This window comes from Oncorhynchus nerka, linkage group LG23 (genome assembly GCF_034236695.1).
Source record: "Oncorhynchus nerka isolate Pitt River linkage group LG23, Oner_Uvic_2.0, whole genome shotgun sequence".
Classification (NCBI taxonomy): domain Eukaryota; kingdom Metazoa; phylum Chordata; class Actinopteri; order Salmoniformes; family Salmonidae; genus Oncorhynchus; species Oncorhynchus nerka.
Window position 1 is genome coordinate 1,598,821 of NC_088418.1, and position 21,425 is coordinate 1,620,245.

Sequence of the window (21,425 nt, forward strand, 5' to 3'; positions counted from 1 at the left end):
AGATCTGTTTGTCCTGTCCTGACATCTCCTATGTCTTTATAGAGCATGTCAGGTCATCTGGTCCCAGATCTGTTTGTCCTGTCCTGACATCTCCTATGTCTTTATAGAGCATGTCAGGTCGTCTGGTCCCAGATCTGTTTGTCCTGTCCTGACATCTCCTATGTCTTTATAGAGCATGTCAGGTCTTCTGGTCCCAGATCTGTTTGTCCTGTCCTGACATCTCCTATGTCTTTATAGAGCATGTCAGGTCATCTGGTCCCAGATCTGTTTGTCCTGTCCTGACATCTCCTATGTCTTTATAGAGCATGTCAGGTCGTCTGGTCCCAGATCTGTTTGTCCTGTCCTGACATCTCCTATGTCTTTATAGAGCATGTCAGGTCTTCTGGTCCCAGATCTGTTTGTGCTGTCCTGACATCTCCTATGTCTTTATAGAGCATGTCAGGTCGTCTGGTCCCAGATCTGTTTGTCCTGCCATCTCCTATGTCTTTATAGAGCATGTCAGGTCATCTGGTCCCAGATCTGTTTGTCCTGCCATCTCCTATGTCTTTATAGAGCATGTCAGGTCGTCTGGTCCCAGATCTGTTTGTGCTGTCCTGACATCTCCTATGTCTTTATAGAGCATGTCAGGTCATCTGGTCCCAGATCTGTTTGTGCTGTCCTGACATCTCCTATGTCTTTATAGAGCATGTCAGGTCGTCTGGTCCCAGATCTGTTTGTCCTGACATCTCCTATGTCTTTATAGAGCATGTCAGGTCGTCTGGTCCCAGATCTGTTTGTCCTGACATCTCCTATGTCTTTATAGAGCATGTCAGGTCATCTGGTCCCAGATCTGTTTGTCCTGCCATCTCCTATGTCTTTATAGAGCATGTCAGGTCGTCTGATCCCAGATCTGTTTGTCCTGACATCTCCTATGTCTTTATAGAGCATGTCAGGTCGTCTGGTCCCAGATCTGTTTGTGCTGTCCTGACATCTCCTATGTCTTTATAGAGCATGTCAGGTTCTGGTCCCAGATCTGTTTGTCCTGACATCTCCTATGTCTTTATAGAGCATGTCAGGTCTTCTGGTCCCAGATCTGTTTGTGCTGTCCTGACATCTCCTATGTCTTTATAGAGCATGTCAGGTCGTCTGGTCCCAGATCTGTTTGTCCTGACATCTCCTATGTCTTTATAGAGCATGTCAGGTCGTCTGGTCCCAGATCTGTTTGTCCTGACATCTCCTATGTCTTTATAGAGCATGTCAGGTCTTCTGGTCCCAGATCTGTTTGTGCTGTCCTGCCATCTCCTATGTCTTTATAGAGCATGTCAGGTCGTCTGGTCCCAGATCTGTTTGTCCTGACATCTCCTATGTCTTTATAGAGCATGTCAGGTCTTCTGGTCCCAGATCTGTTTGTGCTGTCCTGACATCTCCTATGTCTTTATAGAGCATGTCAGGTCTTCTGGTCCCAGATCTGTTTGTGCTGTCCTGACATCTCCTATGTCTTTATAGAGCATGTCAGGTCTTCTGGTCCCAGATCTGTTTGTGCTGTCCTGACATGTCCTATGTCTTTATAGAGCATGTCAGGTCATCTGGTCCCAGATCTGTTTGTGCTGTCCTGACATCTCCTATGTCTTTATAGAGCATGTCAGGTCTTCTGGTCCCAGATCTGTTTGTCCTGACATCTCCTATGTCTTTATAGAGCATGTCAGGTTTCCCAGATCTGTTTGTCCTGACATCTCCTATGTCTTTATAGAGCATGTCAGGTCTTCTGGTCCCAGATCTGTTTGTCCTGACATCTCCTATGTCTTTATAGAGCATGTCAGGTCTTCTGGTCCCAGATCTGTTTGTCCTGACATCTCCTATGTCTTTATAGAGCATGTCAGGTCTTCTGGTCCCAGATCTGTTTGTCCTGACATCTCTTATGTCTTTATAGAGCATGTCAGGTCGTCTGGTCCCAGATCTGTTTGTCCTGCCATCTCCTATGTCTTTATAGAGCATGTCAGGTCGTCTGGTCCCAGATCTGTTTGTCCTGTCCTGACATCTCCTATGTCTTTATAGAGCATGTCAGGTCATCTGGTCCCAGATCTGTTTGTCCTGTCCTGACATCTCCTATGTCTTTATAGAGCATGTCAGGTCTTCTGGTCCCAGATCTGTTTGTGCTGTCCTGACATCTCCTATGTCTTTATAGAGCATGTCAGGTCTCCTCCCAGATCTGTTTGTCCTGCCATCTCCTATGTCTTTATAGAGCATGTCAGGTCATCTGGTCCCAGATCTGTTTGTCCTGCCATCTCCTATGTCTTTATAGAGCATGTCAGGTCGTCTGGTCCCAGATCTGTTTGTGCTGTCCTGACATCTCCTATGTCTTTATAGAGCATGTCAGGTCATCTGGTCCCAGATCTGTTTGTGCTGTCCTGACATCTCCTATGTCTTTATAGAGCATGTCAGGTCGTCTGGTCCCAGATCTGTTTGTCCTGACATCTCCTATGTCTTTATAGAGCATGTCAGGTCGTCTGGTCCCAGATCTGTTTGTCCTGACATCTCCTATGTCTTTATAGAGCATGTCAGGTCATCTGGTCCCAGATCTGTTTGTCCTGCCATCTCCTATGTCTTTATAGAGCATGTCAGGTCGTCTGATCCCAGATCTGTTTGTCCTGACATCTCCTATGTCTTTATAGAGCATGTCATCTGTCCCAGATCTGTTTGTCCTGACATCTCCTATGTCTTTATAGAGCATGTCAGGTCTTCTGGTCCCAGATCTGTTTGTGCGTCCCTGACATCTCCTATGTCTTTATAGAGCATGTCAGGTCGTCTGGTCCCAGATCTGTTTGTCCTGACATCTCCTATGTCTTTATAGAGCATGTCAGGTCGTCTGGTCCCAGATCTGTTTGTCCTGTCCTGACATCTCCTATGTCTTTATAGAGCATGTCAGGTCTTCTGGTCCCAGATCTGTTTGTGCTGTCCTGACATCTCCTATGTCTTTATAGAGCATGTCAGGTCGTCTGGTCCCAGATCTGTTTGTCCTGCCATCTCCTATGTCTTTATAGAGCATGTCAGGTCATCTGGTCCCAGATCTGTTTGTCCTGCCATCTCCTATGTCTTTATAGAGCATGTCAGGTCGTCTGGTCCCAGATCTGTTTGTGCTGTCCTGACATCTCCTATGTCTTTATAGAGCATGTCAGGTCATCTGGTCCCAGATCTGTTTGTGCTGTCCTGACATCTCCTATGTCTTTATAGAGCATGTCGTCTGGTCCCAGATCTGTTTGTCCTGACATCTCCTATGTCTTTATAGAGCATGTCAGGTCGTCTGGTCCCAGATCTGTTTGTCCTGACATCTCCTATGTCTTTATAGAGCATGTCAGGTCATCTGGTCCCAGATCTGTTTGTCCTGCCATCTCCTATGTCTTTATAGAGCATGTCAGGTCGTCTGATCCCAGATCTGTTTGTCCTGACATCTCCTATGTCTTTATAGAGCATGTCAGGTCGTCTGGTCCCAGATCTGTTTGTGCTGTCCTGACATCTCCTATGTCTTTATAGAGCATGTCAGGTCTTCTGGTCCCAGATCTGTTTGTCCTGACATCTCCTATGTCTTTATAGAGCATGTCAGGTCTTCTGGTCCCAGATCTGTTTGTCCTGACATCTCTTATGTCTTTATAGAGCATCTCGTCTATCCCAGATCTGTTTGTCCTGCCATCTCCTATGTCTTTATAGAGCATGTCAGGTCGTCTGGTCCCAGATCTGTTTGTCCTGACATCTCCTATGTCTTTATAGAGCATGTCAGGTCATCTGGTCCCAGATCTGTTTGTCCTGTCCTGACATCTCCTATGTCTTTATAGAGCATGTCAGGTCGTCTGGTCCCAGATCTGTGTGTCCTGTCCTGACATCTCCTATGTCTTTATAGAGCATGTCAGGTCTTCTGGTCCCAGATCTGTTTGTGCTGTCCTGACATCTCCTATGTCTTTATAGAGCATGTCAGGTCTTCTGGTCCCAGATCTGTTTGTCCTGCCATCTCCTATGTCTTTATAGAGCATGTCAGGTCGTCTGGTCCCAGATCTGTTTGTCCTGTCCTGACATCTCCTATGTCTTTATAGAGCATGTCAGGTCATCTGGTCCCAGATCTGTTTGTCCTGTCCTGACATCTCCTATGTCTTTATAGAGCATGTCAGGTCGTCTGGTCCCAGATCTGTTTGTCCTGTCCTGACATCTCCTATGTCTTTATAGAGCATGTCAGGTCTTCTGGTCCCAGATCTGTTTGTGCTGTCCTGACATCTCCTATGTCTTTATAGAGCATGTCAGGTCGTCTGTCCCAGATCTGTTTGTCCCCATCTCTGTCTTTTGAGCATGTCAGGTCATCTGGTCCCAGATCTGTTTGTCCTGCCATCTCCTATGTCTTTATAGAGCATGTCAGGTCGTCTGGTCCCAGATCTGTTTGTGCTGTCCTGACATCTCCTATGTCTTTATAGAGCATGTCAGGTCATCTGGTCCCAGATCTGTTTGTGCTGTCCTGACATCTCCTATGTCTTTATAGAGCATGTCAGGTCGTCTGGTCCCAGATCTGTTTGTCCTGACATCTCCTATGTCTTTATAGAGCATGTCAGGTCGTCTGGTCCCAGATCTGTTTGTCCTGACATCTCATATGTCTTTATAGAGCATGTCAGGTCATCTGGTCCCAGATCTGTTTGTCCTGCCATCTCCTATGTCTTTATAGAGCATGTCAGGTCGTCTGGTCCCAGATCTGTTTGTGCTGTCCTGACATCTCCTATGTCTTTATAGAGCATGTCAGGTCATCTGGTCCCAGATCTGTTTGTGCTGTCCTGACATCTCCTATGTCTTTATAGAGCATGTCAGGTCGTCTGGTCCCAGATCTGTTTGTCCTGACATCTCCTATGTCTTTATAGAGCATGTCAGGTCGTCTGGTCCCAGATCTGTTTGTCCTGACATCTCCTATGTCTTTATAGAGCATGTCAGGTCATCTGGTCCCAGATCTGTTTGTCCTGCCATCTCCTATGTCTTTATAGAGCATGTCAGGTCGTCTGATCCCAGATCTGTTTGTCCTGACATCTCCTATGTCTTTATAGAGCATGTCAGGTCGTCTGGTCCCAGATCTGTTTGTGCTGTCCTGACATCTCCTATGTCTTTATAGAGCATGTCAGGTCGTCTGGTCCCAGATCTGTTTGTCCTGACATCTCCTATGTCTTTATAGAGCATGTCAGGTCTTCTGGTCCCAGATCTGTTTGTGCTGTCCTGACATCTCCTATGTCTTTATAGAGCATGTCAGGTCGTCTGGTCCCAGATCTGTTTGTCCTGACATCTCCTATGTCTTTATAGAGCATGTCAGGTCGTCTGGTCCCAGATCTGTTTGTCCTGACATCTCCTATGTCTTTATAGAGCATGTCAGGTCTTCTGGTCCCAGATCTGTTTGTGCTGTCCTGCCATCTCCTATGTCTTTATAGAGCATGTCAGGTCGTCTGGTCCCAGATCTGTTTGTCCTGACATCTCCTATGTCTTTATAGAGCATGGCAGGTCTTCTGGTCCCAGATCTGTTTGGCTGTCCTGACATCTCCTATGTCTTTATAGAGCATGTCAGGTCTTCTGGTCCCAGATCTGTTTGTGCTGTCCTGACATCTCCTATGTCTTTATAGAGCATGTCAGGTCTTCTGGTCCCAGATCTGTTTGTGCTGTCCTGACATGTCCTATGTCTTTATAGAGCATGTCAGGTCATCTGGTCCCAGATCTGTTTGTGCTGTCCTGACATCTCCTATGTCTTTATAGAGCATGTCAGGTCGTCTGGTCCCAGATCTGTTTGTCCTGACATCTCCTATGTCTTTATAGAGCATGTCAGGTCTTCTGGTCCCAGATCTGTTTGTCCTGACATCTCCTATGTCTTTATAGAGCATGTCAGGTCTTCTGGTCCCAGATCTGTTTGTGCTGTCCTGACATCTCCTATGTCTTTATAGAGCATGTCAGGTCTTCTGGTCCCAGATCTGTTTGTCCTGACATCTCTTATGTCTTTATAGAGCATGTCAGGTCGTCTGGTCCCAGATCTGTTTGTCCTGCCATCTCCTATGTCTTTATAGAGCATGTCAGGTCGTCTGGTCCCAGATCTGTTTGTCCTGTCCTGACATCTCCTATGTCTTTATAGAGCATGTCAGGTCATCTGGTCCCAGATCTGTTTGTCCTGTCCTGACATCTCCTATGTCTTTATAGAGCATGTCAGGTCGTCTGGTCCCAGATCTGTTTGTCCTGTCCTGACATCTCCTATGTCTTTATAGAGCATGTCAGGTCTTCTGGTCCCAGATCTGTTTGTGCTGTCCTGACATCTCCTATGTCTTTATAGAGCATGTCAGGTCTCGTCCCAGATCTGTTTGTCCTGCCATCTCCTATGTCTTTATAGAGCATGTCAGGTCATCTGGTCCCAGATCTGTTTGTCCTGCCATCTCCTATGTCTTTATAGAGCATGTCAGGTCGTCTGGTCCCAGATCTGTTTGTGCTGTCCTGACATCTCCTATGTCTTTATAGAGCATGTCAGGTCATCTGGTCCCAGATCTGTTTGTGCTGTCCTGACATCTCCTATGTCTTTATAGAGCATGTCAGGTGTCTGGTCCCAGATCTGTTTGTCCTGACATCTCCTATGTCTTTATAGAGCATGTCAGGTCGTCTGGTCCCAGATCTGTTTGTCCTGACATCTCCTATGTCTTTATAGAGCATGTCAGGTCATCTGGTCCCAGATCTGTTTGTCCTGCCATCTCCTATGTCTTTATAGAGCATGTCAGGTCGTCTGATCCCAGATCTGTTTGTCCTGACATCTCCTATGTCTTTATAGAGCATGTCAGGTCGTCTGGTCCCAGATCTGTTTGTCCTGACATCTCCTATGTCTTTATAGAGCATGTCAGGTCTTCTGGTCCCAGATCTGTTTGTGCTGTCCTGACATCTCCTATGTCTTTATAGAGCATGTCAGGTCGTCTGGTCCCAGATCTGTTTGTCCTGACATCTCCTATGTCTTTATAGAGCATGTCAGGTCGTCTGGTCCCAGATCTGTTTGTCCTGACATCTCCTATGTCTTTATAGAGCATGTCAGGTCTTCTGGTCCCAGATCTGTTTGTCCTGTCCTGACATCTCCTATGTCTTTATAGAGCATGTCAGGTCGTCTGGTCCCAGATCTGTTTGTCCTGACATCTCCTATGTCTTTATAGAGCATGTCAGGTCTTCTGGTCCCAGATCTGTTTGTGCTGTCCTGACATCTCCTATGTCTTTATAGAGCATGTCAGGTCTTCTGGTCCCAGATCTGTTTGTGCTGTCCTGACATCTCCTATGTCTTTATAGAGCATGTCAGGTCTTCTGGTCCCAGATCTGTTTGTGCTGTCCTGACATGTCCTATGTCTTTATAGAGCATGTCAGGTCATCTGGTCCCAGATCTGTTTGTGCTGTCCTGACATCTCCTATGTCTTTATAGAGCATGTCAGGTCTTCTGGTCCCAGATCTGTTTGTCCTGACATCTCCTATGTCTTTATAGAGCATGTCAGGTCTTCTGGTCCCAGATCTGTTTGTCCTGTCCTGACATCTCCTATGTCTTTATAGAGCATGTCAGGTCGTCTGGTCCCAGATCTGTTTGTCCTGACATCTCCTATGTCTTTATAGAGCATGTCAGGTCTTCTGGTCCCAGATCTGTTTGTGCTGTCCTGACATCTCCTATGTCTTTATAGAGCATGTCAGGTCTTCTGGTCCCAGATCTGTTTGTGCTGTCCTGACATCTCCTATGTCTTTATAGAGCATGTCAGGTCTTCTGGTCCCAGATCTGTTTGTGCTGTCCTGACATGTCCTATGTCTTTATAGAGCATGTCAGGTCATCTGGTCCCAGATCTGTTTGTGCTGTCCTGACATCTCCTATGTCTTTATAGAGCATGTCAGGTCTTCTGGTCCCAGATCTGTTTGTCCTGACATCTCCTATGTCTTTATAGAGCATGTCAGGTCTTCTGGTCCCAGATCTGTTTGTCCTGACATCTCCTATGTCTTTATAGAGCATGTCAGGTCTTCTGGTCCCAGATCTGTTTGTGCTGTCCTGCCATCTCCTATGTCTTTATAGAGCATGTCAGGTCGTCTGGTCCCAGATCTGTTTGTCCTGACATCTCCTATGTCTTTATAGAGCATGTCAGGTATTCTGGTCCCAGATCTGTTTGTGCTGTCCTGACATCTCCTATGTCTTTATAGAGCATGTCAGGTCTTCTGGTCCCAGATCTGTTTGTGCTGTCCTGACATCTCCTATGTCTTTATAGAGCATGTCAGGTCTTCTGGTCCCAGATCTGTTTGTGCTGTCCTGACATGTCCTATGTCTTTATAGAGCATGTCAGGTCATCTGGTCCCAGATCTGTTTGTGCTGTCCTGACATCTCCTATGTCTTTATAGAGCATGTCAGGTCTTCTGGTCCCAGATCTGTTTGTCCTGACATCTCTTATGTCTTTATAGAGCATGTCAGGTCGTCTGGTCCCAGATCTGTTTGTCCTGCCATCTCCTATGTCTTTATAGAGCATGTCAGGTCGTCTGGTCCCAGATCTGTTTGTCCTGTCCTGACATCTCCTATGTCTTTATAGAGCATGTCAGGTCATCTGGTCCCAGATCTGTTTGTCCTGTCCTGACATCTCCTATGTCTTTATAGAGCATGTCAGGTCGTCTGGTCCCAGATCTGTTTGTCCTGTCCTGACATCTCCTATGTCTTTATAGAGCATGTCAGGTCTTCTGGTCCCAGATCTGTTTGTGCTGTCCTGACATCTCCTATGTCTTTATAGAGCATGTCAGGTCGTCTCGTCCCAGATCTGTTTGTCCTGCCATCTCCTATGTCTTTATAGAGCATGTCAGGTCATCTGGTCCCAGATCTGTTTGTCCTGCCATCTCCTATGTCTTTATAGAGCATGTCAGGTCGTCTGGTCCCAGATCTGTTTGTGCTGTCCTGACATCTCCTATGTCTTTATAGAGCATGTCAGGTCATCTGGTCCCAGATCTGTTTGTGCTGTCCTGACATCTCCTATGTCTTTATAGAGCATGTCAGGTCGTCTGGTCCCAGATCTGTTTGTCCTGACATCTCCTATGTCTTTATAGAGCATGTCAGGTCGTCTGGTCCCAGATCTGTTTGTCCTGACATCTCCTATGTCTTTATAGAGCATGTCAGGTCATCTGGTCCCAGATCTGTTTGTCCTGCCATCTCCTATGTCTTTATAGAGCATGTCAGGTCGTCTGATCCCAGATCTGTTTGTCCTGACATCTCCTATGTCTTTATAGAGCATGTCAGGTCGTCTGGTCCCAGATCTGTTTGTCCTGACATCTCCTATGTCTTTATAGAGCATGTCAGGTCTTCTGGTCCCAGATCTGTTTGTGCTGTCCTGACATCTCCTATGTCTTTATAGAGCATGTCAGGTCGTCTGGTCCCAGATCTGTTTGTCCTGACATCTCCTATGTCTTTATAGAGCATGTCAGGTCGTCTGGTCCCAGATCTGTTTGTCCTGACATCTCCTATGTCTTTATAGAGCATGTCAGGTCTTCTGGTCCCAGATCTGTTTGTCCTGTCCTGACATCTCCTATGTCTTTATAGAGCATGTCAGGTCGTCTGGTCCCAGATCTGTTTGTCCTGACATCTCCTATGTCTTTATAGAGCATGTCAGGTCTTCTGGTCCCAGATCTGTTTGTGCTGTCCTGACATCTCCTATGTCTTTATAGAGCATGTCAGGTCTTCTGGTCCCAGATCTGTTTGTGCTGTCCTGACATCTCCTATGTCTTTATAGAGCATGTCAGGTCTTCTGGTCCCAGATCTGTTTGTGCTGTCCTGACATGTCCTATGTCTTTATAGAGCATGTCAGGTCATCTGGTCCCAGATCTGTTTGTGCTGTCCTGACATCTCCTATGTCTTTATAGAGCATGTCAGGTCTTCTGGTCCCAGATCTGTTTGTCCTGACATCTCCTATGTCTTTATAGAGCATGTCAGGTCTTCTGGTCCCAGATCTGTTTGTCCTGACATCTCCTATGTCTTTATAGAGCATGTCAGGTCTTCTGGTCCCAGATCTGTTTGTGCTGTCCTGCCATCTCCTATGTCTTTATAGAGCATGTCAGGTCGTCTGGTCCCAGATCTGTTTGTCCTGACATCTCCTATGTCTTTATAGAGCATGTCAGGTCTTCTGGTCCCAGATCTGTTTGTGCTGTCCTGACATCTCCTATGTCTTTATAGAGCATGTCAGGTCTTCTGGTCCCAGATCTGTTTGTGCTGTCCTGACATCTCCTATGTCTTTATAGAGCATGTCAGGTCTTCTGGTCCCAGATCTGTTTGTGCTGTCCTGACATGTCCTATGTCTTTATAGAGCATGTCAGGTCATCTGGTCCCAGATCTGTTTGTGCTGTCCTGACATCTCCTATGTCTTTATAGAGCATGTCAGGTCTTCTGGTCCCAGATCTGTTTGTGCTGTCCTGACATCTCCTATGTCTTTATAGAGCATGTCAGGTCTTCTGGTCCCAGATCTGTTTGTGCTGTCCTGACATGTCCTATGTCTTTATAGAGCATGTCAGGTCATCTGGTCCCAGATCTGTTTGTGCTGTCCTGACATCTCCTATGTCTTTATAGAGCATGTCAGGTCTTCTGGTCCCAGATCTGTTTGTCCTGACATCTCCTATGTCTTTATAGAGCATGTCAGGTCTTCTGGTCCCAGATCTGTTTGTCCTGACATCTCCTATGTCTTTATAGAGCATGTCAGGTCTTCTGGTCCCAGATCTGTTTGTCCTGACATCTCCTATGTCTTTATAGAGCATGTCAGGTCATCTGGTCCCAGATCTGTTTGTCCTGACATCTCCTATGTCTTTATAGAGCATGTCAGGTCATCTGGTCCCAGATCTGTTTGTGCTGTCCTGACATCTCCTATGTCTTTATAGAGCATGTCAGGTCATCTGGTCCCAGATCTGTTTGTGCTGTCCTGACATCTCCTATGTCTTTATAGAGCATGTCAGGTCGTCTGGTCCCAGATCTGTTTGTCCTGACATCTCCTATGTCTTTATAGAGCATGTCAGGTCGTCTGGTCCCAGATCTGTTTGTCCTGACATCTCCTATGTCTTTATAGAGCATGTCAGGTCATCTGGTCCCAGATCTGTTTGTCCTACCATCTCCTATGTCTTTATAGAGCATGTCAGGTCGTCTGGTCCCAGATCTGTTTGTCCTGACATCTCCTATGTCTTTATAGAGCATGTCAGGTCGTCTGGTCCCAGATCTGTTTGTCCTGACATCTCCTATGTCTTTATAGAGCATGTCAGGTCATCTGGTCCCAGATCTGTTTGTCCTGCCATCTCCTATGTCTTTATAGAGCATGTCAGGTCGTCTGGTCCCAGATCTGTTTGTCCTGACATCTCCTATGTCTTTATAGAGCATGTCAGGTCGTCTGGTCCCAGATCTGTTTGTGCTGTCCTGACATCTCCTATGTCTTTATAGAGCATGTCAGGTCGTCTGGTCCCAGATCTGTTTGTCCTGACATCTCCTATGTCTTTATAGAGCATGTCAGGTCTTCTGGTCCCAGATCTGTTTGTGCTGTCCTGCCATCTCCTATGTCTTTATAGAGCATGTCAGGTCGTCTGGTCCCAGATCTGTTTGTCCTGACATCTCCTATGTCTTTATAGAGCATGTCAGGTCGTCTGGTCCCAGATCTGTTTGTCCTGACATCTCCTATGTCTTTATAGAGCATGTCAGGTCGTCTGGTCCCAGATCTGTTTGTCCTGACATCTCCTATGTCTTTATAGAGCATGTCAGGTCTTCTGGTCCCAGATCTGTTTGTGCTGTCCTGACATCTCCTATGTCTTTATAGAGCATGTCAGGTCATCTGGTCCCAGATCTGTTTGTGCTGTCCTGACATCTCCTATGTCTTTATAGAGCATGTCAGGTCATCTGGTCCCAGATCTGTTTGTGCTGTCCTGACATCTCCTATGTCTTTATAGAGCATGTCAGGTCGTCTGGTCCCAGATCTGTTTGTCCTGACATCTCCTATGTCTTTATAGAGCATGTCAGGTCATCTGGTCCCAGATCTGTTTGTCCTGCCATCTCCTATGTCTTTATAGAGCATGTCAGGTCGTCTGGTCCCAGATCTGTTTGTCCTGACATCTCCTATGTCTTTATAGAGCATGTCAGGTCGTCTGGTCCCAGATCTGTTTGTGCTGTCCTGACATCTCCTATGTCTTTATAGAGCATGTCAGGTCGTCTGGTCCCAGATCTGTTTGTCCTGACATCTCCTATGTCTTTATAGAGCATGTCAGGTCTTCTGGTCCCAGATCTGTTTGTGCTGTCCTGACATCTCCTATGTCTTTATAGAGCATGTCAGGTCTTCTGGTCCCAGATCTGTTTGTGCTGTCCTGACATCTCCTATGTCTTTATAGAGCATGTCAGGTCTTCTGGTCCCAGATCTGTTTGTGCTGTCCTGACATCTCCTATGTCTTTATAGAGCATGTCAGGTCATCTGGTCCCAGATCTGTTTGTGCTGTCCTGACATCTCCTATGTCTTTATAGAGCATGTCAGGTCTTCTGGTCCCAGATCTGTTTGTCCTGACATCTCCTATGTCTTTATAGAGCATGTCAGGTCTTCTGGTCCCAGATCTGTTTGTCCTGACATCTCCTATGTCTTTATAGAGCATGTCAGGTCTTCTGGTCCCAGATCTGTTTGTCCTGACATCTCCTATGTCTTTATAGAGCATGTCAGGTCATCTGGTCCCAGATCTGTTTGTCCTGCCATCTCCTATGTCTTTATAGAGCATGTCAGGTCATCTGGTCCCAGATCTGTTTGTGCTGTCCTGACATCTCCTATGTCTTTATAGAGCATGTCAGGTCATCTGGTCCCAGATCTGTTTGTCCTGCCATCTCCTATGTCTTTATAGAGCATGTCAGGTCGTCTGGTCCCAGATCTGTTTGTGCTGTCCTGACATCTCCTATGTCTTTATAGAGCATGTCAGGTCATCTGGTCCCAGATCTGTTTGTCCTGACATCTCCTATGTCTTTATAGAGCATGTCAGGTCTTCTGGTCCCAGATCTGTTTGTGCTGTCCTGACATCTCCTATGTCTTTATAGAGCATGTCAGGTCGTCTGGTCCCAGATCTGTTTGTGCTGTCATGCCATCTCCTATGTCTTTATAGAGCATGTCAGGTCTTCTGGTCCCAGATCTGTTTGTCCTGACATCTCCTATGTCTTTATAGAGCATGTCAGGTCATCTGGTCCCAGATCTGTTTGTGCTGTCCTGACATCTCCTATGTCTTTATAGAGCATGTCAGGTCGTCTGGTCCCAGATCTGTTTGTCCTGACATCTCCTATGTCTTTATAGAGCATGTCAGGTCTTCTGGTCCCAGATCTGTTTGTCCTGACATCTCCTATGTCTTTATAGAGCATGTCAGGTCATCTGGTCCCAGATCTGTTTGTGCTGTCCTGACATCTCCTATGTCTTTATAGAGCATGTCAGGTCTTCTGGTCCCAGATCTGTTTGTCCTGACATCTCCTATGTCTTTATAGAGCATGTCAGGTCATCTGGTCCCAGATCTGTTTGTGCTGTCCTGACATCTCCTATGTCTTTATAGAGCATGTCAGGTCGTCTGGTCCCAGATCTGTTTGTGCTGTCCTGACATCTCCTATGTCTTTATAGAGCATGTCAGGTCGTCTGGTCCCAGATCTGTTTGTCCTGACATCTCCTATGTCTTTATAGAGCATGTCAGGTCATCTGGTCCCAGATCTGTTTGTGCTGTCCTGACATCTCCTATGTCTTTATAGAGCATGTCAGGTCGTCTGGTCCCAGATCTGTTTGTGCTGTCCTGACATCTCCTATGTCTTTATAGAGCATGTCAGGTCGTCTGGTCCCAGATCTGTTTGTCCTGACATCTCCTATGTCTTTATAGAGCATGTCAGGTCGTCGGTCCCAGATCTGTTTGTCCTGACATCTCCTATGTCTTTATAGAGCATGTCAGGTCTTCTGGTCCCAGATCTGTTTGTGCTGTCCTGACATCTCCTATGTCTTTATAGAGCATGTCAGGTCGTCTGGTCCCAGATCTGTTTGTCCTGACATCTCCTATGTCTTTATAGAGCATGTCAGGTCGTCTGGTCCCAGATCTGTTTGTGCTGTCCTGACATCTCCTATGTCTTTATAGAGCATGTCAGGTCGTCTGGTCCCAGATCTGTTTGTCCTGACATCTCCTATGTCTTTATAGAGCATGTCAGGTCGTCTGGTCCCAGATCTGTTTGTCCTGACATCTCCTATGTCTTTATAGAGCATGTCAGGTCGTCTGGTCCCAGATCTGTTTGTCCTGACATCTCCTATGTCTTTATAGAGCATGTCAGGTCGTCTGGTCCCAGATCTGTTTGTCCTGACATCTCCTATGTCTTTATAGAGCATGTCAGGTCATCTGGTCCCAGATCTGTTTGTCCTGACATCTCCTATGTCTTTATAGAGCATGTCAGGTCGTCTGGTCCCAGATCTGTTTGTCCTGACATCTCCTATGTCTTTATAGAGCATGTCAGGTCGTCTGGTCCCAGATCTGTTTGTGCTGTCCTGACATCTCCTATGTCTTTATAGAGCATGTCAGGTCGTCTGGTCCCAGATCTGTTTGTCCTGACATCTCCTATGTCTTTATAGAGCATGTCAGGTCTTCTGGTTCCAGATCTGTTTGTGCTGTCCTGACATCTCCTATGTCTTTATAGAGCATGTCAGGTCAGCTGGTCCCAGATCTGTTTGTGCTGTCCTGACATCTCCTATGTCTTTATAGAGCATGTCAGGTCATCTGGTCCCAGATCTGTTTGTGCTGTCCTGACATCTCCTATGTCTTTATAGAGCATGTCAGGTCGTCTGGTCCCAGATCTGTTTGTCCTGACATCTCCTATGTCTTTATAGAGCATGTCAGGTCATCTGGTCCCAGATCTGTTTGTCCTGCCATCTCCTATGTCTTTATAGAGCATGTCAGGTCGTCTGGTCCCAGATCTGTTTGTCCTGACATCTCCTATGTCTTTATAGAGCATGTCAGGTCGTCTGGTCCCAGATCTGTTTGTGCTGTCCTGACATCTCCTATGTCTTTATAGAGCATGTCAGGTCTTCTGGTCCCAGATCTGTTTGTGCTGTCCTGCCATCTCCTATGTCTTTATAGAGCATGTCAGGTCGTCTGGTCCCAGATCTGATTGTCCTGACATCTCCTATGTCTTTATAGAGCATGTCAGGTCTTCTGGTCCCAGATCTGTTTGTGCTGTCCTGACATCTCCTATGTCTTTATAGAGCATGTCAGGTCTTCTGGTCCCAGATCTGTTTGTGCTGTCCTGACATCTCCTATGTCTTTATAGAGCATGTCAGGTCATCTGGTCCCAGATCTGTTTGTGCTGTCCTGACATCTCCTATGTCTTTATAGAGCATGTCAGGTCTTCTGGTCCCAGATCTGTTTGTCCTGACATCTCCTATGTCTTTATAGAGCATGTCAGGTCTTCTGGTCCCAGATCTGTTTGTGCTGTCCTGACATCTCCTATGTCTTTATAGAGCATGTCAGGTCATCTGGTCCCAGATCTGTTTGTGCTGTCCTGACATCTCCTATGTCTTTATAGAGCATGTCAGGTCATCTGGTCCCAGATCTGTTTGTGCTGTCCTGACATCTCCTATGTCTTTATAGAGCATGTCAGGTCGTCTGGTCCCAGATCTGTTTGTCCTGACATCTCCTATGTCTTTATAGAGCATGTCAGGTCATCTGGTCCCAGATCTGTTTGTCCTGCCATCTCCTATGTCTTTATAGAGCATGTCAGGTCGTCTGGTCCCAGATCTGTTTGTCCTGACATCTCCTATGTCTTTATAGAGCATGTCAGGTCGTCTGGTCCCAGATCTGTTTGTGCTGTCCTGACATCTCCTATGTCTTTATAGAGCATGTCAGGTCTTCTGGTCCCAGATCTGTTTGTGCTGTCCTGCCATCTCCTATGTCTTTATAGAGCATGTCAGGTCGTCTGGTCCCAGATCTGTTTGTCCTGACATCTCCTATGTCTTTATAGAGCATGTCAGGTCTTCTGGTCCCAGATCTGTTTGTGCTGTCCTGACATCTCCTATGTCTTTATAGAGCATGTCAGGTCTTCTGGTCCCAGATCTGTTTGTGCTGTCCTGACATCTCCTATGTCTTTATAGAGCATGTCAGGTCTTCTGGTCCCAGATCTGTTTGTGCTGTCCTGACATCTCCTATGTCTTTATAGAGCATGTCAGGTCATCTGGTCCCAGATCTGTTTGTGCTGTCCTGACATCTCCTATGTCTTTATAGAGCATGTCAGGTCTTCTGGTCCCAGATCTGTTTGTCCTGACATCTCCTATGTCTTTATAGAGCATGTCAGGTCTTCTGGTCCCAGATCTGTTTGTCCTGACATCTCCTATGTCTTTATAGAGTATGTCAGGTCTTCTGGTCCCAGATCTGTTTGTCCTGACATCTCCTATGTCTTTATAGAGCATGTCAGGTCATCTGGTCCCAGATCTGTTTGTCCTGCCATCTCCTATGTCTTTATAGAGCATGTCAGGTCTTCTGGTCCCAGATCTGTTTGTGCTGTCCTGACATCTCCTATGTCTTTATAGAGCATGTCAGGTCATCTGGTCCCAGATCTGTTTGTCCTGCCATCTCCTATGTCTTTATAGAGCATGTCAGGTCGTCTGGTCCCAGATCTGTTTGTGCTGTCCTGACATCTCCTATGTCTTTATAGAGCATGTCAGGTCATCTGGTCCCAGATCTGTTTGTCCTGACATCTCCTATGTCTTTATAGAGCATGTCAGGTCGTCTGGTCCCAGATCTGTTTGTGCTGTCCTGACATCTCCTATGTCTTTATAGAGCATGTCAGGTCATCTGGTCCCAGATCTGTTTGTCCTGACATCTCCTATGTCTTTATAGAGCATGTCAGGTCTTCTGGTCCCAGATCTGTTTGTGCTGTCCTGACATCTCCTATGTCTTTATAGAGCATGTCAGGTCGTCTGGTCCCAGATCTGTTTGTGCTGTCATGCCATCTCCTATGTCTTTATAGAGCATGTCAGGTCTTCTGGTCCCAGATCTGTTTGTCCTGACATCTCCTATGTCTTTATAGAGCATGTCAGGTCATCTGGTCCCAGATCTGTTTGTGCTGTCCTGACATCTCCTATGTCTTTATAGAGCATGTCAGGTCGTCTGGTCCCAGATCTGTTTGTCCTGACATCTCCTATGTCTTTATAGAGCATGTCAGGTCTTCTGGTCACAGATCTGTTTGTCCTGACATCTCCTATGTCTTTATAGAGCATGTCAGGTCATCTGGTCCCAGATCTGTTTGTGCTGTCCTGACATCTCCTATGTCTTTATAGAGCATGTCAGGTCGTCTGGTCCCAGATCTGTTTGTGCTGTCCTGACATCTCCTATGTCTTTATAGAGCATGTCAGGTCGTCTGGTCCCAGATCTGTTTGTCCTGACATCTCCTATGTCTTTATAGAGCATGTCAGGTCATCTGGTCCCAGATCTGTTTGTGCTGTCCTGACATCTCCTATGTCTTTATAGAGCATGTCAGGTCGTCTGGTCCCAGATCTGTTTGTGCTGTCCTGACATCTCCTATGTCTTTATAGAGCATGTCAGGTCGTCTGGTCCCAGATCTGTTTGTCCTGACATCTCCTATGTCTTTATAGAGCATGTCAGGTCGTCTGGTCCCAGATCTGTTTGTCCTGACATCTCCTATGTCTTTATAGAGCATGTCAGGTCTTCTGGTCCCAGATCTGTTTGTGCTGTCCTGACATCTCCTATGTCTTTATAGAGCATGTCAGGTCGTCTGGTCCCAGATCTGTTTGTCCTGACATCTCCTATGTCTTTATAGAGCATGTCAGGTCGTCTGGTCCCAGATCTGTTTGTGCTGTCCTGACATCTCCTATGTCTTTATAGAGCATGTCAGGTCGTCTGGTCCCAGATCTGTTTGTCCTGACATCTCCTATGTCTTTATAGAGCATGTCAGGTCGTCTGGTCCCAGATCTGTTTGTCCTGACATCTCCTATGTCTTTATAGAGCATGTCAGGTCGTCTGGTCCCAGATCTGTTTGTCCTGACATCTCCTATGTCTTTATAGAGCATGTCAGGTCGTCTGGTCCCAGATCTGTTTGTCCTGACATCTCCTATGTCTTTATAGAGCATGTCAGGTCATCTGGTCCCAGATCTGTTTGTCCTGACATCTCCTATGTCTTTATAGAGCATGTCAGGTCGTCTGGTCCCAGATCTGTTTGTCCTGACATCTCCTATGTCTTTATAGAGCATGTCAGGTCTTCTGGTCCCAGATCTGTTTGTGCTGTCCTGACATCTCCTATGTCTTTATAGAGCATGTCAGGTCTTCTGGTCCCAGATCTGTTTGTGCTGTCCTGACATCTCCTATGTCTTTATAGAGCATGTCAGGTCTTCTGGTCCCAGATCTGTTTGTGCTGTCCTGACATCTCCTATGTCTTTATAGAGCATGTCAGGTCATCTGGTCCCAGATCTGTTTGTGCTGTCCTGACATCTCCTATGTCTTTATAGAGCATGTCAGGTCTTCTGGTCCCAGATCTGTTTGTCCTGACATCTCCTATGTCTTTATAGAGCATGTCAGGTCGTCTGGTCCCAGATCTGTTTGTCCTGACATCTCCTATGTCTTTATAGAGCATGTCAGGTCTTCTGGTCCCAGATCTGTTTGTGCTGTCCTGACATCTCCTATGTCTTTATAGAGCATGTCAGGTCATCTGGTCCCAGATCTGTTTGTGCTGTCCTGACATCTCCTATGTCTTTATAGAGCATGTCAGGTCATCTGGTCCCAGATCTGTTTGTGCTGTCCTGACATCTCCTATGTCTTTATAGAGCATGTCAGGTCGTCTGGTCCCAGATCTGTTTGTCCTGACATCTCCTATGTCTTTATAGAGCATGTCAGGTCATCTGGTCCCAGATCTGTTTGTCCTGCCATCTCCTATGTCTTTATAGAGCATGTCAGGTCGTCTGGTCCCAGATCTGTTTGTCCTGACATCTCCTATGTCTTTATAGAGCATGTCAGGTCGTCTGGTCCCAGATCTGTTTGTGCTGTCCTGACATCTCCTATGTCTTTATAGAGCATGTCAGGTCTTCTGGTCCCAGATCTGTTTGTGCTGTCCTGCCATCTCCTATGTCTTTATAGAGCATGTCAGGTCGTCTGGTCCCAGATCTGTTTGTCCTGACATCTCCTATGTCTTTATAGAGCATGTCAGGTCTTCTGGTCCCAGATCTGTTTGTGCTGTCCTGACATCTCCTATGTCTTTATAGAGCATGTCAGGTCTTCTGGTCCCAGATCTGTTTGTGCTGTCCTGACATCTCCTATGTCTTTATAGAGCATGTCAGGTCTTCTGGTCCCAGATCTGTTTGTGCTGTCCTGACATCTCCTATGTCTTTATAGAGCATGTCAGGTCATCTGGTCCCAGATCTGTTTGTGCTGTCCTGACATCTCCTATGTCTTTATAGAGCATGTCAGGTCTTCTGGTCCCAGATCTGTTTGTCCTGACATCTCCTATGTCTTTATAGAGCATGTCAGGTCTTCTGGTCCCAGATCTGTTTGTCCTGACATCTCCTATGTCTTTATAGAGCATGTCAGGTCTTCTGGTCCCAGATCTGTTTGTCCTGACATCTCCTATGTCTTTATAGAGCATGTCAGGTCATCTGGTCCCAGATCTGTTTGTCCTGCCATCTCCTATGTCTTTATAGAGCATGTCAGGTCTTCTGGTCCCAGATCTGTTTGTGCTGTCCTGACATCTCCTATGTCTTTATAGAGCATGTCAGGTCATCTGGTCCCAGATCTGTTTGTCCTGCCATCTCCTATGTCTTTATAGAGCATGTCAGGTCGTCTGGTCCCAGATCTGTTTGTGCTGTCCTGACATCTCCTATGTCTTTATAGAGCATGTCAGGTCATCTGGTCCCAGATCTGTTTGTCCTGACATCTCCTATGTCTTTATAGAGCATGTCAGGTCTTCTGGTCCCAGATCTGTTTGTGCTGTCCTGACATCTCCTATGTCTTTATAGAGCATGTCAGGTCGTCTGGTCCCAGATCTGTTTGTGCTGTCATGCCATCTCCTATGTCTTTATAGAGCATGTCAGGTCTTCTGGTCCCAGATCTGTTTGTCCTGACATCTCCTATGTCTTTATAGAGCATGTCAGGTCATCTGGTCCCAGATCTGTTTGTGCTGTCCTGACATCTCCTATGTCTTTATAGAGCATGTCAGGTCGTCTGGTCCCAGATCTGTTTGTCCTGACATCTCCTATGTCTTTATAGAGCATGTCAGGTCTTCTGGTCACAGATCTGTTTGTCCTGACATCTCCTATGTCTTTATAGAGCATGTCAGGTCATCTGGTCCCAGATCTGTTTGTGCTGTCCTGACATCTCCTATGTCTTTATAGAGCATGTCAGGTCGTCTGGTCCCAGATCTGTTTGTGCTGTCCTGACATCTCCTATGTCTTTATAGAGCATGTCAGGTCGTCTGGTCCCAGATCTGTTTGTCCTGACATCTCCTATGTCTTTATAGAGCATGTCAGGTCATCTGGTCCCAGATCTGTTTGTGCTGTCCTGACATCTCCTATGTCTTTATAGAGCATGTCAGGTCGTCTGGTCCCAGATCTGTTTGTGCTGTCCTGACATCTCCTATGTCTTTATAGAGCATGTCAGGTCGTCTGGTCCCAGATCTGTTTGTCCTGACATCTCCTATGTCTTTATAGAGCATGTCAGGTCGTCTGGTCCCAGATCTGTTTGTCCTGACATCTCCTATGTCTTTATAGAGCATGTCAGGTCTTCTGGTCCCAGATCTGTTTGTGCTGTCCTGACATCTCCTATGTCTTTATAGAGCATGTCAGGTCGTCTGGTCCCAGATCTGTTTGTCCTGACATCTCCTATGTCTTTATAGAGCATGTCAGGTCGTCTGGTCCCAGATCTGTTTGTGCTGTCCTGACATCTCCTATGTCTTTATAGAGCATGTCAGGTCGTCTGGTCCCAGATCTGTTTGTCCTGACATCTCCTATGTCTTTATAGAGCATGTCAGGTCGTCTGGTCCCAGATCTGTTTGTCCTGACATCTCCTATGTCTTTATAGAGCATGTCAGGTCGTCTGGTCCCAGATCTGTTTGTCCTGACATCTCCTATGTCTTTATAGAGCATGTCAGGTCGTCTGGTCCCAGATCTGTTTGTCCTGACATCTCCTATGTCTTTATAGAGCATGTCAGGTCATCTGGTCCCAGATCTGTTTGTCCTGACATCTCCTATGTCTTTATAGAGCATGTCAGGTCGTCTGGTCCCAGATCTGTTTGTCCTGACATCTCCTATGTCTTTATAGAGCATGTCAGGTCGTCTGGTCCCAGATCTGTTTGTCCTGCCATCTCCTATGTCTTTATAGAGCATGTCAGGTCGTCTGGTCCCAGATCTGTTTGTGCTGTCCTGACATCTCCTATGTCTTTATAGAGCATGTCAGGTCTT

General features: G+C 46.4%; 1 protein-coding gene across 3 annotated transcripts in view; it reads right to left on the reverse strand.

Annotated features, from left to right (window-relative positions):
- gpr137ba (G protein-coupled receptor 137Ba) overlaps nt 1-21,425 on the reverse strand; it is a 114,198-nt gene that overhangs the window by 63,557 nt on the left and 29,216 nt on the right. The gene's annotated exons all lie outside the window — the stretch shown is intronic.